Source organism: Salvelinus alpinus, chromosome 2 (genome assembly GCF_045679555.1).
Source record: "Salvelinus alpinus chromosome 2, SLU_Salpinus.1, whole genome shotgun sequence".
Classification (NCBI taxonomy): Eukaryota; Metazoa; Chordata; class Actinopteri; order Salmoniformes; family Salmonidae; genus Salvelinus; species Salvelinus alpinus.
The window spans coordinates 39,995,899-40,011,788 of record NC_092087.1 but is presented as its reverse complement, the minus strand read 5'-3'; the positions used below and the strand labels follow the sequence as shown (position 1 = coordinate 40,011,788).

The 15,890-nt window shown below is 39.4% G+C and overlaps 1 long non-coding RNA gene across 1 annotated transcript in view; it reads right to left on the bottom strand.

Annotated features, from left to right (window-relative positions):
* Positions 1–1,694: 1,694 nt before the first annotated feature.
* Positions 1,695–15,890, bottom strand: part of LOC139560654 (uncharacterized) — a 42,485-nt gene continuing 28,289 nt past the window's right edge. Inside the window, exon 2 of the long non-coding RNA XR_011672002.1 lies at positions 1,695–7,558. This is a non-coding gene — a long non-coding RNA (uncharacterized lncRNA). The remainder of the gene's footprint in view (positions 7,559–15,890) is intronic.

The following is a 15,890-nucleotide window of genomic DNA, read 5'->3' as shown; positions in this document are numbered from 1 at the left end:
AATCAAGAATCGGCTTTCTATTTCGCAACAAAGCCTCCTTCACGCACGCCGCCAAACTTACCCTAGATCCTACCGATCCTCGACTTCGGCAATGTCATCTACAAAATAGCTTCCAATACTCTACTCAGCAAACTAGATGCAGTTTATCATAGTGCCATCCTGGAGCCACCTTATACCACCCACCACTGCGACCTGTATGCTCTAGTCGGCTGGCCCTCGCTACATATTCGTCGCCAGACCCACTGGCTCCAGGTCATCTATAAGTCCATGCTAGGTAAAGCTCCGCCTTATCTCAGTTCACTGGTCACGATAACAACACCCACCCGTAGCACGCGCTCCAGCAGGTATATCTCACTGATCATCCCAAAAGCCAACACCTCATTTGGCCGCCTTTCCTTCCAGTTCTCTGCTGCCTGTGACTGGAACAAATTGCAAAAATCGCTGAAGTTGGAGACTTTTATTTCCCTCACCAACTTTAAACATCTGCTATCTGAGCAGCTAACTGATCGCTGCAGCTGTACATAGTCCATCTGTAAACAGCCCACCCAATTTACCTACCTCATCCCCTTACTGTTTTTATTTATTTACTTTTCTGCTCTTCTGCACACCAGTATCTCTACTTGCACATGATGATCTGATGATTTATCACTCCAGTGTTAATCTGCTAAATTGTAATTATTCACTCCTATGGCCTATTTATTGCCTACCTCCTCATGCCTTTTGCACACAATGTATGTAGACTCATTTTTTGTTTCTACTGTGTTATTGACTTGTTTATTGTTTACTCCATGTGTAACTCTGTGTTGTTGTCTGTTCACACTGCTATGCTTTATCTTGGCCAGGTCGCAGTTGTAAATGAGAACTTGTTCTCAACTAGCCTACCTGGTTAAATAAAGGTGAAAGAAAAAAAGAAAAAAAAGAGCTCTGTCAGAGTGACCACTGGGATCTTGGTCACCTCCCTGACCAAGGCCCTTCTCCCCCAATTGCTCAGTTTGGCCTGATGGCCAGCTCTAGGAAGTCTTGGTGGCTCCAAACTTCTTCTATTTAAGAATGATGGAGGCCACTGTGTTCTTAGGGACCTTCAATGCTGCAGAAATATTTTGGTATCCTTCCCCAGATCTGTGCCTCGATACAATCCTGTCTCGGAGCTCTACGGGCAATTCCCTCTACCTCGCGGCTTGGTTTTTGCTCTGACATGCACTGTCATCTGTGGGACCTTATATAGACAGGTGTGAGTCTTTCCAAATCATGTCCAATCAAGTAGACTCCAATCAAGTTGTAGAACCACCTTAAGGATGATCACTGGAAATGCACCTGAGCTCAATTTCGAGTCTCATAGCAAAGGGTCTGAATAATTATGTAAATAAGGTATTTCTGTTTTTCATGTAGAATAAATTAGCAAACATTTCAAAAAAAGTTTTTCTCTTGGTCATCATGAGGTCTTGTGTGTAGATTGCTGAGGATTTTAAAAACTTTTTTTTTTTGAATAATGCTGTAATGTAACAAAATGTGGAAAAAGTCAAGGGGTGTGAATACTTTCCGAAGGCACTGTATTTACAGGTCAAGTGCACACACAGAGTTTGAATTTCAATGGGATTGTTTTGCAAGACAACACTTGATTTAATGTCAAGTTATTCCGTGTAAACATATTCCGTGTAAACAGGACCATGCACAGACTTTTCAGGGGGCAGGTGCTCAAATTCGCATTTATTTATTTCTGCAACAACACACTCACTCATCATCACAAGTTGTTAGCAAGCTAGTTACAGTGCCTCCTAAAGACATGATTGACATCTGGAAAAGAGGGTGGGCTATCAGCTGATCTTTGATGTTTATGATCGATGTAAATCTGCTAGTTAGCTAGCTCGATTTATTTTACTGATTGTGATTTACCTCTCTGTCTTTCTGCCTCTCTCTGCTGAGCTTATCAGCCAACCAGTCCGAATATTGATGATGATGTAGGCTAAATCAGTTATGAAGTGTTAATCAAATGTTAAGCTGCTGTGGCAGTACTGTTGATATTTAAATTAGGTAGCTACACACACTGACCGGTGACGGCATCTCTCAAGGCATGCATGTATGGATACCGGGCGCGCAATCTCCATACAGGGCAGACTGGGGAAAAGGCTCAAGAGGGCACAAGTGAGCCCCACCTGTGCAGGTGCCTGCATGTAAAACAGCTGTTGTTCAAGCAAGAGAGATTTTCACATCTTTTGGAGGCTCTTGGCACATCTTGGAGGCTTGAAAGGGAGCTAATGATAATATTTCTGGACCTTCAGAAGTCACACACACAAACGCATAGTATAAGTCAAACCTTAACCGTATTCACACTCTACTTTTCTTAACCACAGCATGACTTGAGGTAGGAAAGAAAATACAAATACAAATGGAACAAGAATGTGAGAAGTCTGAGCAGCAGGCTTGGTTGGACCACTGGGGCAATAACAAATAAACACAATTATAAACAGACAAACAGAGGAAAAACTTGTTTGCTGTTGGTCATTGGGGCTTCCCTCCAGCATTGTGGCAAGTGCTTGGAGTTTCTCCTTTGATTTAATAGCCGTGGGATTTGGAGCCATGTGTCGCCGAAATGCTCTCCTATCTGCATCTGTTCCCGTATTTAAATCATTTTAATCTGAGTGTGATTATTCCAAAATGTCGCTATTCAGCAATGACTTGGGCCACCAGTATGACACCTTCAGGTAATACAGAACATAGGGTAAACTCTGTTCCAGGTCTCTGGGCTTCTGGAGTGATTTGGTTCTGGTGTTTACTCCATATTGTAACTCCAGTAGTATGGCAGTAGCCTACCGCAGGGCCTCCGGAGGAATGGTAAATGTTGCACTAAAGATAAACGGGGAAAAAACATAATTCTCATTTACAATAGTAGTTTGCATTTCTTTTTAATATAGGGTTATGAAAAACCCTTCGATGAATAAGAATGATTAATTTCAACACAATTTCTAGAATTCTCTTTTCGCTAAGACCTAAATTGAAGTTTTCAAGTTCCATTTGTGAAATCTGCAGAAAGAGAGGGTCTTCATGTGGACTTTCTTGTAGATTGAGTTGCATTAATTGCGCTGGTGTATTTCTTCCCCCTCCAATTGTTCTCCTGTGGCCGTGATTAATAGTCGTATGACAGTAATATCAGAATTAGAATGGTAGACCGCGAGGCTCGGAGCACGGAGTTGGCATTTGCTAGTGTCACAAACAGGGGCCATCAGCGGGCCATCTCCACCATTAAGCCCACTGCTGACTGCGTGGGTGATGGATGATAATGCAGTGGCGTATGTACAATAACAGCATCAGCATACACAGCCGCCACTGCAGAAACCATCAGAGAGGCAGCGAGAGAGAGGGAATGAGAGAGAGAGAGAGCAGTATGGATGAAAGAAAAAATAAGCAGTTTTATTTTCCCCAAATCTCATCCTATGTTATTCACTGTCATTGTTTGACAATTATTATTTACATATTCTCTGAAAATAAAATAATTTGAGATGCTAGCAGGTGTTCTGCAGTCATTATTTGGCAAAACCTTTTAACCTAAAACAGTATCAGACTAAATTAGAAAGAAAACAGAGGGACAAAGCTAGATTTGACTGCAATGGGGATAATGTCAACAAGCTCTCACAGTCTCACTGCAGAATTAGACGTTCATCCATGTACTACAAACGTCAAATTTTGAAGTTGCTCCAAACGTCACATTTCATAGCGTTGTTGTTTCTCGTGCTGCTCTGTATCTTTCCATTTCTCCAAATGTCAAATTTCGAAGTTCAGGGTTAGGTTTAGGAACTCATTCCGAATGGTTAAGGTAAGGGTCTGATCCAGAGTCATGGGTTTGGGATAGGGTTAAAACATTATGTTTAGGCAATCATTCCAAATGGCTAAGGTAAGGGTTAAGGGTTGGGAGTTAAAACAAAAAATATAAAAACTGTGTCTACCACTGGGATCAAACAGGCAACCTTCTGATCCAGAATCATGGAATTATGCCCATTCGCCACCCCCATCCACAATGCCCTACTAAAAGGCTACTTGATGGCAAAAGCGCACACTGTTGCACCTAATGGCCAGTTTTGAAAGCATTTCCCCATATCCTCAGGACATGAAGAGATGTCCAATTTTGAGCTCAATCTTGATTGATCTCTCTGAGGAAATTATGTGTTTTGTCTGTGATTTCCATACAACAAGGAACACACCGTTTTATTTGTCACTGTCATGAATCCCCCTCTATCTCTCACAGTAAGTAATGTTATTATTTGCATGTCTAATTTGAACATGTATCACATTTACATTGCTTAGTACTAATGGCACAAACTAGAAAAATACCATCAATACTTTTATTAAAGAGTTTAATCAACAATTTCACAATCTGTGCAGCAAATGTATTTCCAATCTGTCATTTCCATAGTTATCCCTTCCATAATATTTGATGGTGTGTCATTATCACAGCTGTATAATAGACATATATACAGTACCAGTTAAAAGTTTGGACACACCTACTCATTCAAGGGATTTTCTTTATTTTAATATTTTCTACATTGTAGAATAATAATGAAGACATCAAAACTATGAAACAACACACATGGAATCATGTAGTAAGCAAAAAAGTGTTAATCAAATCAAAATATATTTTAGATTTTAGATTCTTCAAAGTAGCAACCCTTTGCCTTGATAACAGCTTAACACACTCATGGCATTCTCTCAGCCAGCTTCACCTGGAATGCTTTTTTTTTTTACCTTGTCACAACACAACCGATTGGCTCAAACGCATTAAGAAGGAAAGAAATTCCACAAATGAACTTTAAACAAGGCACACCTGTTCATTGAAATGCATTCCAGATGACTACCTCATGAAACTGGTTGAGATAATCCCAAGAGTGTGCAAGGCTGTCATCAAGGCAAAGGGTGGCTAGTTTGAAGAATCTCAAATATAAAACATACATTGATTTGTTTAACACTTTTTTGGTTACCGCATGATTCCGTATGTGTTATTTCATAGTTTTGATGTATTCAGTATTATTCTACAATGTAGAAAATAGTACAAATTAAGAAGGTGTAGGTGTGTCCAATCTTTTGACTGGTACTGGATATATATATATATATATATACAGTTGAAGTCGGAAGTTTACATACACTTAGGTTGGAGTCATTAAAACTCGTTTTCAACCACTCCACAAATTTCTTGTTAACAAACTATAGTTTTGGCAAGTCGGTTAGGACATCTAATTTGTGCATGACACATGTCATTCTTCCAACAATTGTTTACAGACAGATTATTTAACTTATAATTCACTGTATCACAATTCCAGTGGGTCAGAAGTTAACATACACTAAGTTGACTGTGCCTTTAAACAGCTTGGAAAATTCCAGAAAATTATGTTATGGCTTTAGAAGCTTCTGATAGGCTAATTGACATCCTTTGAGTCAATTGGAGGTGTACCTGTGGATGTATATCAAGGCCTACCTTCAAACTCAGTCCCTCTTTGCTTGACATCATGGGAAAATCAAAAGAAATCAGCCAAAAATTTGTAGACCTCCACAAGTCTGGTTCATCCTTGGGAGAAATTTTCAAATGACTGAAGGTACCACGTTCATCTGTACAAACAATAGTACACAAGTATAAACACCATGGGACCATGCAGCCGTCATACCGCTCAGGAAGGAGACGCGTTCTGTCTCCTAGAAATGAACGGACTTTGGTGCGAAAAGTGCAAATCATTCCCAGAACAACAGCAAAGGACCTTGTGAAGATGCTGGAGGAAACAGGTACAAAAGTATCTATATCCACAGTTAAACGAGTCCTATATCAACATGACCTGCAAGGTTGGAGCCACTGCTCCAAAACCTGCATAAAAAAGCCTAACTACGGTTTACAACTGCACATGGGGACAAATACCTTTTGGAGAAATGTCCTCTGGTCTGATGAAACAAAAATAGAACTGTTTGGCCATACTGACCATCGTTATGTTTGGAGTAAAAAGGGGGAGGCTTGCAACCCGAAGAACACCATCCCAACCGTGATGCACGGGGGTGGCAGCATCATGTTGTGGGGGTGCTTTGCTGCAGGAGGGACTGGTGCACTTCACAAAATAAATAGCATCATGAGGCAGGAAAATGATGTGGATATACTGAAGCAACATCTCAAGACATCAGTCACGTAGGTAAAGCTTGTTCGCAAATGTGTCTTCCAAATGGACAATGACCCCAAGCATATTTCCAAAGTTGTGGCAAAATGGCTTAAGGACATCAAAGTCAAGGTATTGGAGTGGCCATCACAAAGCCCTGACCTCAATCCTATAGAATATTTGTGGGCAGAACTGAAAAACGTGTTGCGAGCAAGGAGGCCTAAAAACCTGATTCAGTTACACCAGCTCTGTCAGGAGGAATGGGCCAAACTACACCCAACTTATTGGGGGAAGCTTGTGGAAGGCTAGCCGAAACGTTTAACCCAAGTTAAACAATTTAAAGGCAATGCTACCAAATACTAATTGAGTGTATGTTAACTTCTGACCCACTGGGAATGTGATGAATGAAATAAAAGCTGAAAGGAATCATTCTCTCTACTATTATTCTGACATTTCACATTCTTATAATAAAGTGGTGATCCTAACTGACCTAAGATAGGGAATTTTACTAGGATTAAATGTCAGGAATTGTGAAAAACTGAGTTTAAATGTATTTGGCTAAGGTGTATGTAAACCTCCGACTTCAATTGTATATATATATATATATATGTACATTGTTACAGTATTCAATATGAATATCTTAATACACTATTTCAAAAATATAATTAATTAAATCTAATTTAGCAATGAAAAATCAACTCTTTCACTGATAGTGAAATTTGAGGAGTCACAATGGGTCCACCAGATACAATGTTAGTAGAATTACAAAATAGGCAGTGTGTGTGTGTCCTTAGAATGATCTTATCAGTGGTACTTGTCAGAGGCTTCTACCAATGTCCCAGCTTTAGCATCACATATCACATTAACATGACTGGAATAGGTGACGGTCAATGGAGCTGTTGGAGAGCTCACTGGCATGCCGGTCGACAGCAGTCCTCAGAGGTGTTGTCCAACAGAGGCTGATGACAAGCCCTTTTCCAAGGACCTGAGTGTATCACTCTGCTCCCAACAGCCTTCACTAGTCATAACATACAGTACAAACAAAATAATTTAATTTATAATCACTGGAAGACCCCCCAGTCTTAGGGGAGGCCTAAGCCTCTACAGTTCAGCCTTGTTGACTCCTCTGGATTCCTAATACTGAAGGTCCATTTACTAGGGGGCCAGAGGATGCCCCATTTGCTGTAGTAGTAAGGTGGATGGGACATAGCTTCTGCACTTAGGTCCTTCTCAGAGCACTGAATGAAGTGCTGCTGCACTCAGATTCTCCCTTAGAGAATCATATCAAAGGGGAGCCCAAGAGCCTTGTTCCTCACAGCATACATCCCTGTTCAGTGTACTGTGGTCGTCCAAGAGGAACAGGTGTGCTAGGCTCATCAGCTGACTTTGTCATCGGACAAGATCCACCCCACTGTGCCTTTCAGGTGACATACCTGTGGAGATAGAAGGCAGGGGAGAAAGACACATAGGGCAGAGGTTACACATACGAAATCAACAAATTAGAGACTGTCAATACATTTTTGTGACATGATGCAATGCAGCAATTCGCAAAAAGCAAAGAAAATATAATTTGTATTTGCAGAAATTTGACAAAGCATTCTTGTGTGATTTTTAGATGTACAGTACCAGTCAAAAGTTTGGACACACCTACCCATTCAAGGGTTTTTCTTTATTTTACTATTTTCTACATTGTAGAATTATAATGAAGATGTCAACACTATGAAATAACACATACGGAATCATGTAGAATCCCAAAAACATATCAAAGTATATTTTAGATTTTAGATTTTAGATTCTGCAAAGTAGCCACCCTTTGCCTTGATGACAACTTTGCACACTCTTGGCATTCTCTCAACCAGCTTCAACTAGAATGTTTTTCCAACAGTCTTGAAGGAGTTCCCACATACGCTGAGCACTTGTTGGCTGCTTTAACTTCACTCTGTCCAACTCATCCCAAACCATCTCAATTGGGTTGAGGTTGGGTGATTGTGGATGCCATGTCATCTGATGCAGCACTCTAATACTCTCCTTCTTGGTCAAATAGCCCTTAAACAGGCCGGAGGTGTGTTGGGTCATTGTGCTTTTGAAAAACAAATGATAGTCTCACTAATCACAAATCAGATGGGATGGTGTATCGCAGCAGAATGCTATGGTAGCAATGATGGTTAAATGTGCCTTGAATTCAAAATAAATCTCTGACAGTGTCACCAGCAAAGCACCCCCACACCATCACACCTCCTCTTCCATGCTTAATGGTGGGAACCACACATGCAGAGATCATCCGTTCGCTACTCGGAGTCTCACAATGGCACAGCGGTTGGAACCAGATATCTCTTTGCAGGTTTCTTTGCAGCAATTTGACCATGAAGGCCTGATTCACACAGTCTCCTCTGAACAGGTGATGTTGAGATGTGTCTGTTACTTGAACTCTGTGAAGATTTTATTTAGGCTGCAATTTCTGAGGCTGGTAACTCTATTGAACTTATCCTCTGCAGCAGAGGTAACTCTGGGTCTTCCTTTCCTGTGGCGGTCCTCGTGAGAGCCAGTTTCGTCATAGTGCTTGATGGTTATTGCGACCGCACTTGAAGAAACTTTAAAAGTTCTTGAACTGTTCCAGATTGACTGACTTTCATGTCTTAAAGTAATTATGGACTGTTGTTTCTCTTTGCTTATTTGAGCTGTTCTTGCCATAATATGTACTTGGTCTTTTACAAAATATGGCTATCTTCTGTATACCAACCCTACCTTGTCACAACACCACTGATTGGCTCAAACGCATTAAGAAGGAAAGAAATTCCACAAATGAACTTTTAACAAGGCACACCTGTTAATTGAATACCAAACATTTGTAAATCTGTCATCAAGGCAAAGGGTGGCTACTTTGAAGAATAGAATTAGTTAGTTTAACACTTTTTTGGTTACTACATGATTCCATATACGTTATTTCATAGTTTTGATGTATTCAGTATTATTCTACAATGTAGAAAATAGTAAAAATTTGGAAAAACCCTGGAATGAGTAGGTGTGTCCAAACTTTTGACTAGTACTGTACCTCTTTCCATCCAGAGCCTTGAACCAACACCAAAGTTAGAGGACAAGCTACTTGGCTTTCCCTCTTTCATATAACAATTGTATGGCATATTTGGGAGACTTTATGCCACATATAGCTAGCTGCCTTCCACCCTCTGAGTCACATTGTTAGGTAAATGGAAACGTTTGTAGCCTCCACACTAAAGAGAACAAGGATACTCGCTCATCCCCTAAGTGGTTTGAAGGATGTTCTGTAGATATAGTGCAACAAATTCAATTTGTCAATTCTACTCAGAGATGTTTGCTGTCTTTGTGCAACCATAGACCTTTAAAAATGCAATTTGCATTTATTTCAGATTTGCCAAGGCCCCTTTCTCTTGTGGACATCTACTTATGAGGAGGTGAGTCCATTCCTTCGAGAAAGAAAACATAATAGTTCCCTGTTTTAATTTGGTTACAGATATCACTACACAATATTTAGTTTAGTAACAGCCTGAGACTTCAGTCAAACATGTCAAAATGTATTAAAGCAAGGACGAAACTTGGACATACCACAGCAAATTTGAAATAGCGGATAAATATATACAACATATGAAATGTTGTTATAAATAGTTGATACTCGCAGTCTGACATAGAATTGTCACCAGTTCTTGTGGTCATGGGTGTCACGTATACTCCCTCTCTGGCCTCTAGGTCACCAGACTGCTGATTATTACGCACACCTCTCACCATCGTCACGCGGACCAGCGCTTATTGACACTCACCTGGACTCAATCACCTCCTTGATTACCTGCCCTATTTATGTCACTGCCTTTGGTTCCTTCCCCAGTCGTTATTGTTTCTATATCTGTTTCATGTCAGTTTGCTGTTAGTGTTTCTTGTTTTGTTCATGTTTGTTTATTTATTAAATGTATTCACTCCCTGAACTTGCTTCCAGACTCTCAGCGTACATCGTTACAATGTGTGTGTGTTGCAAATCAAATTGCCCAATGTTGAGAAAAAATTGCTTTTCTCAATCTGAAACATAAAATAACATATTATTAGAGACACAAAGTGGCCAAATAGACTATTGCTTAGTTCGGGATTAGAGTAGCCTCTTTCCATCTCCCCGATGATGGATGCCATGTAGGAGAGCATTAACCCAGTATTGATGCGGCCTCTACTGCATATACAGATATGATCTCCATTTAAATGTACCCTTCAAGCCTTTGCGGCCTCCACGTAGTGCTGATAAAACCAGTCTGCCCCATTCCATTAATGCAACTTAATGAGAATTTAACAACATATTATGAATAAAAGGATATATTAATTTTACCCACAGAGGTTATCATAAAAAAAGCTGTAACGAGGCCATGCTAGTCCTTGAAGGAAATTTCCACCCAAAAACAATATTTTGGTAGGCCCTGAATGAGACATGAGCTCCCCTTAACGCAACAAAAGTAAAACTTTGGGGAGGGTCTCTAGATTATAAACCTTGCTGTCTGTCTCTCCGACATTTGCAACGTTGTTTTAATATTCAAATTAGACCTCCAGCTGTCCCATGGTAATGAACATGTCGGGAGGAGACAGACAGAAATGCATGTAGCATTTCTCAGCCAGTTGAAATCATGAATCAGGTAAAACGAAACCAAGTGCAGCTAGTTTGCAGTCTTTCCAGCTTCATTTTGAAGTGATTGTTTTACCTGTGCTGTTGGCTAGCTCTTCTGAACAACAGTGTCCTGATGAGTGAGCACATTTTCTAATCCAGGTGAAATCGCGCCTCATTAGCTCATTGTTATGGGTGTATCCAAATATATGTCACTAGAAACAGCTTAAACAAATGCAAATACACCTACTTTGCTGTTATTCTGGCTGCACTTTTTGATGTGACTATAAGTTAGCTAGCTAGCAAGCAAGGGCTAAGAACCGGGGCAGCGACTAGCCTACTGGGTAGAGCATTGGGGTTGCTGGATTGATTCCCCGAGCTGACAAGGTAAAAATCTGGACTTCTACCCCTTAACAAGGCAGAATAAGAATTTGTTCTTAACTGACTTGCCTAGTTAAATAAATAAGAACGTTGCCAGCCAGTAATGGAACATTTCAAAAGAACGACTGTGTCGTTTCCATAAATACAGAACAAAAAGACTGTGAATGACTGGGTTCGGGTCCATAGATCCAGGATAAAAAGACTGAATCACACCAGCCGGCTTGGTAGCAACCCTAGATTTGTGTCGGGACTATATCTTGTGGAAGGATGGGAGTGTACGAATAAATGTATAAAAAAAAAAAAATGAAAGTATGTCAATCATTATTTGAATATGTTGTATAAAATGGATAATGGCATCGAAGCCGGTGTTTGGAGGATATATTTACATGGTTTGCCGGCCAGAGACCAAACACAATATATCCTCCAAACACCTATATCCTCCAAACCATCGGCTTCTCGGGCATTATCACTTAAATAACCACGTTTCCATCCACAGTTTTTATGCCACTAAAGTCATACCATAAAAAACATCAAGACAGTTGTGATGGAAACAGGAAGTTTCGGACATTTTTGTTGTTGTAATTAGTTTGTTTGACTTGGTGCAATCTATTTAATCAACAGTTTGTGACAAAACTGTCGATAGACTTGAAAATGTGATAGAACACATTGAACATTAGATTTTTATTTGGTACATAAATACTTAAGCGAAAAAGTACATTTTGTGTGCAGTATGTCATCAAGCACTGATTTTTATCTGCAATCAAGTCAGTTTGGTGGAAACACACCACTGGTGGGAAAATGTTTTCTTTATGTGATTTTAGAATGTTTGTACGAAAATCCGTCACCAGTTGGATGAAAACCTAGTTACTAACCAGGTTTCCATTCAACTTTTTTATGCAAGTAGGATAAAAATGTCATGACAGGCCTGATGGAAACAGCAAATTTGTCTGTAAACCTTTTGAATGTAGACAAAATAAAATAATCTAGACAAGGTGGGATCTTTATGTGTTGGTAAAATGTATTATGCCAGAGATGGTGGTGATATAATAAGCATCATACTTTGAGTCAAGAGATCCCTCGTTGTGTGGTCCTCCCACTATGACTCGGGAAAGCATGCAGTTTACTAGATGACATAACTTATATATTTTTATTTATTTAACTAGACAAGTCAGTTAAGAACAAATTCTCATTTACAATGACGGCAATTGTGCACCACCCTATGGGACTCCCAATCACAGGCTAGATTCGAACCAGGGACTGTAGTGACACCTCTTGCACTGAGATGCAGTGCCTTAGACCACTGCGCCACTCGCGAGCCCTTATAAAGACTTCAAAGGGTGGTCAAAGTGTATGATGCTGCTTTCCAATAAATATCGAGAGTCTAAATCTGCAGACATGATGATAGACGCTTGGCTGCCTTTTGACAAATACAAATAATCTGTCCATAATAATCTCATCATGTACCCCGACTGTATCTGCAGCATGTTGGTGAGAGCGCACGTGCAAATACCAGAGTGGGAACATTCTGGTATTTAACAGCAAAAGCTTTATTTATGTGAACTAAATCATCAGCCACAGACTTTTATGCATAGAATATATTTTTTAATGCGGATTTTCGAATATTCGTATGAAAATTTGTCGCCAATTAGATGGAAATTTAGCTAATCAGATGAAAACATAATGACTAGTTGCGTTCATACCACATTAAAAGGTAATGCATGTTTACTGTCAAAATACATGTCTTTAGTATTAGGCCCATAATGATTCCCCACTGTGGGAAATAAGACCAAGCATTTGCTTTCCATTCTATTAACTTGTTGTGCCAATTGAACAGTCGGCTAATAGCTGTTTAGCGTTAATACTTTTGCATATCATTTTCTGTAACCCATTTCCGTTTAAATATTCTGCTGTGATTTGTATTATTGTAATTAGCAGGTCTAATTTTAAGCTTTGTCAGGTTTCCCAGACAGAACAAGTGAGTACAAGCTGGGGAGGTTATAGACAAGAAAAGCAATATCAGGAAACTATATTGCACTATACACAAGTCTTTTCTGCCTGCACAAAATAGAGGCAAGTTTTAACTCAATTTCCTGTGTTGAATAATCCTCATAATAACTGATATGTCTTGAACATCATAAAAGACAGATATAGGCCTAACCAAAGTCATTATAGGAAAATGTGCTTGTCATTTTGCCTAACATTAAGGTTATCATAAGTGTATCAAGTTTGTATAATGTTATGGAAAATTCTGCTTTCTCAAAGAAAATGTAGTTTTATAGACAAGGCCTATTGTTCAGGTGAACACTTTGTTTTCTATTAAATAAATCATGCAAATATTGCACAATTATATAATTCTCAATCTCTTTATTCTTAAGCAAAACAATTCTGCCATAGCTCTCTCAATTCTGCTTCACCAGAGTGACAAAAAATTATGTATTGTTATTAATACTACTACTACTACTTACAGGGTAAACAACAATGTTGTGACTAACAATGTAATTATAATAATTCGTGCTATCGTTGGGTTGCCTTATTATTATCAACATTTTCCATTTTCTATTTTGTTATTCCCTTTCTTCAGAGCGCTAGTCTAGCTCGAGCCTTTCCTTTCCTCTCTGCACAAGCAGGCAGCAGCTCCTCGTGAACTCTGTGTGAACCGCGATGACAACAATAAATTATTTTCTCCCATCGCTCGCGCCTGCGGTTAGCTCACCCTGTCAAACCATTATGTCTCCCTGCCTCCCTTCCCTGGATCTGATCTAGGCTATGGCATATCGAGAAGAAATATAAATAAAAACGAATATTAAAGAAGATTTTAATAAAATAGTAAAACTGGTTGTGTGCTGCTGGTAACTGGACATGCAGTCGATATTCTCACATGTTACAATGGGTTTATTATTGTTTGTTTAGTGAATTCATCAGGCAGATAGTGACTTATGAATTGTAGTTTTGATTCAGCCCCAGGCAAACACAGCCTCTCTCCTTGGGGTCAAATTGTGTGATAGTCTATAGAGTACAGCCTGACTTGGGGGTAAGAGAAGGCAAGAGGCGAGCTGGGGAGACGTGAATGGGCAAAGTACTGGCTGTGGTTAGAACCATGCATACAAATGGCGCTGTCTTGGCGCATTCGGGGTAAGATTTATGACTCCATCGCTTTCTTCGGATGTAAACAACGCTGAGTAAAAGAAAATAAGACGGAGTCGGCCTTTCATTGAGTAGACCAACAATACTGTGCTGGACAATTTCGCAGGATGGCAAATTCTTGTTTCAAGACAACACAGGTTCTAGATTATAATCTTAATAAAAATTGTTATGTAGGCTAATTACTTCTCTCATTGAAAAAAATAGCATTTAGGCATTGTCAATTCTTCATCACCATTATATGTCACATTAGGACAGTCTTAAACAGGTGGAAGAGTAGGCCTGTTTTAATGTGATGAGGCATTATCCACACTTAACCTAGATATAAGCATTATAAATGGCATTATTAGCAGTTATTATATGGCTATTATCTCATGTCCTCCTTATATGTTTAGAGTTTATTGGGATAGCAAATGAAAGGTCCTAAATTGTCCTACCGGTAGGGTAAGGTGGGGTTACTAGCCCCCTGGGGTAACTTCTCCCTGTAATTCTCACAGAAACATACTTTATGTCACCCATTGTCCCCCCCATCACTTTCCCTGGCTGCCACTACTCTTGTTCAACTAAAAATGTTGTCTGTCATATCAAAAATCTTTCACTCTAGCCAAATGATTCAGAGGGAAGTTGATCTAATATTTTGCATTTAGAAAAAGTCATATACACTGAGTATACAAAACATTAAGAACACCTTCTCTTTCCATGACATAGACTGACCAGGTAAATCCAGCTGAAAGCTATGATCCCTTATTGGTGTCACTTGTTAAGTGCACTTCAATCAGTTCAGATGAAGGGGAGGAGACTTTTTAAGCCTTGAGACAATTGAGACATGGATTGTGTGTGTATGTACCATTCAGAGGGTGAATGGGCTAGATAACATTTTTAAGTGCTTGACCAGGCTGACTAAAATGATGTATTACTACTAATATAAGTAGTATTACTATTACTACTACCCCAACCTCTCTGTATAGTGCTAATTGTCATAGATATTTCCTATTTGATATTTTCCTCACAGAAATACAGTGCCTTCAGAAAGTATTCACACCCCTTGACTTTTTCCATATTTTGTTGTGTTACAGCCTGAATTTAAAATGGATTAAATTGAGATGTGTGTGTCAATGGCCTACATACAATACCCCATAATGTCAAAGTGTAATTAGTTTTTTTTATGTTTACAAATTAATTAAAAATGAAAAGCTGAAATGTCTTGAGTAAATAAGTATTCGACCCCTTTGTTATGGCAAGCCTAAATAAGTTCAGGAGTAAACATTTGCTTAACAAGTCAAATAATAAGTTGCATGGACTCACTCTGTGTGCAATAATAATGTGTAACATGTTTTTTGAATGACTGCCTAGTCTCTGTACCCCACGCATACAACTATCTGTAAGGTCCCTCAGTCGAGCAGTTCATTTCAAACACAGATTCAATCACAAAGACCAGGAAGGTTTTCCAATGCCTCACAAAGAAGGGCACCTATTGGTAGATGGGTAAAAATAAAATAAGAACGTGGACATTTGAGCATGGGGAAGTTATTAGTTACACTTTGGATGGTGTAGCAATACACCCATTCCCTTCAAAGATACAGGCATCCATCCTAACTCAGTTGCCAGAGAGGAAGGAAACCGCTCAG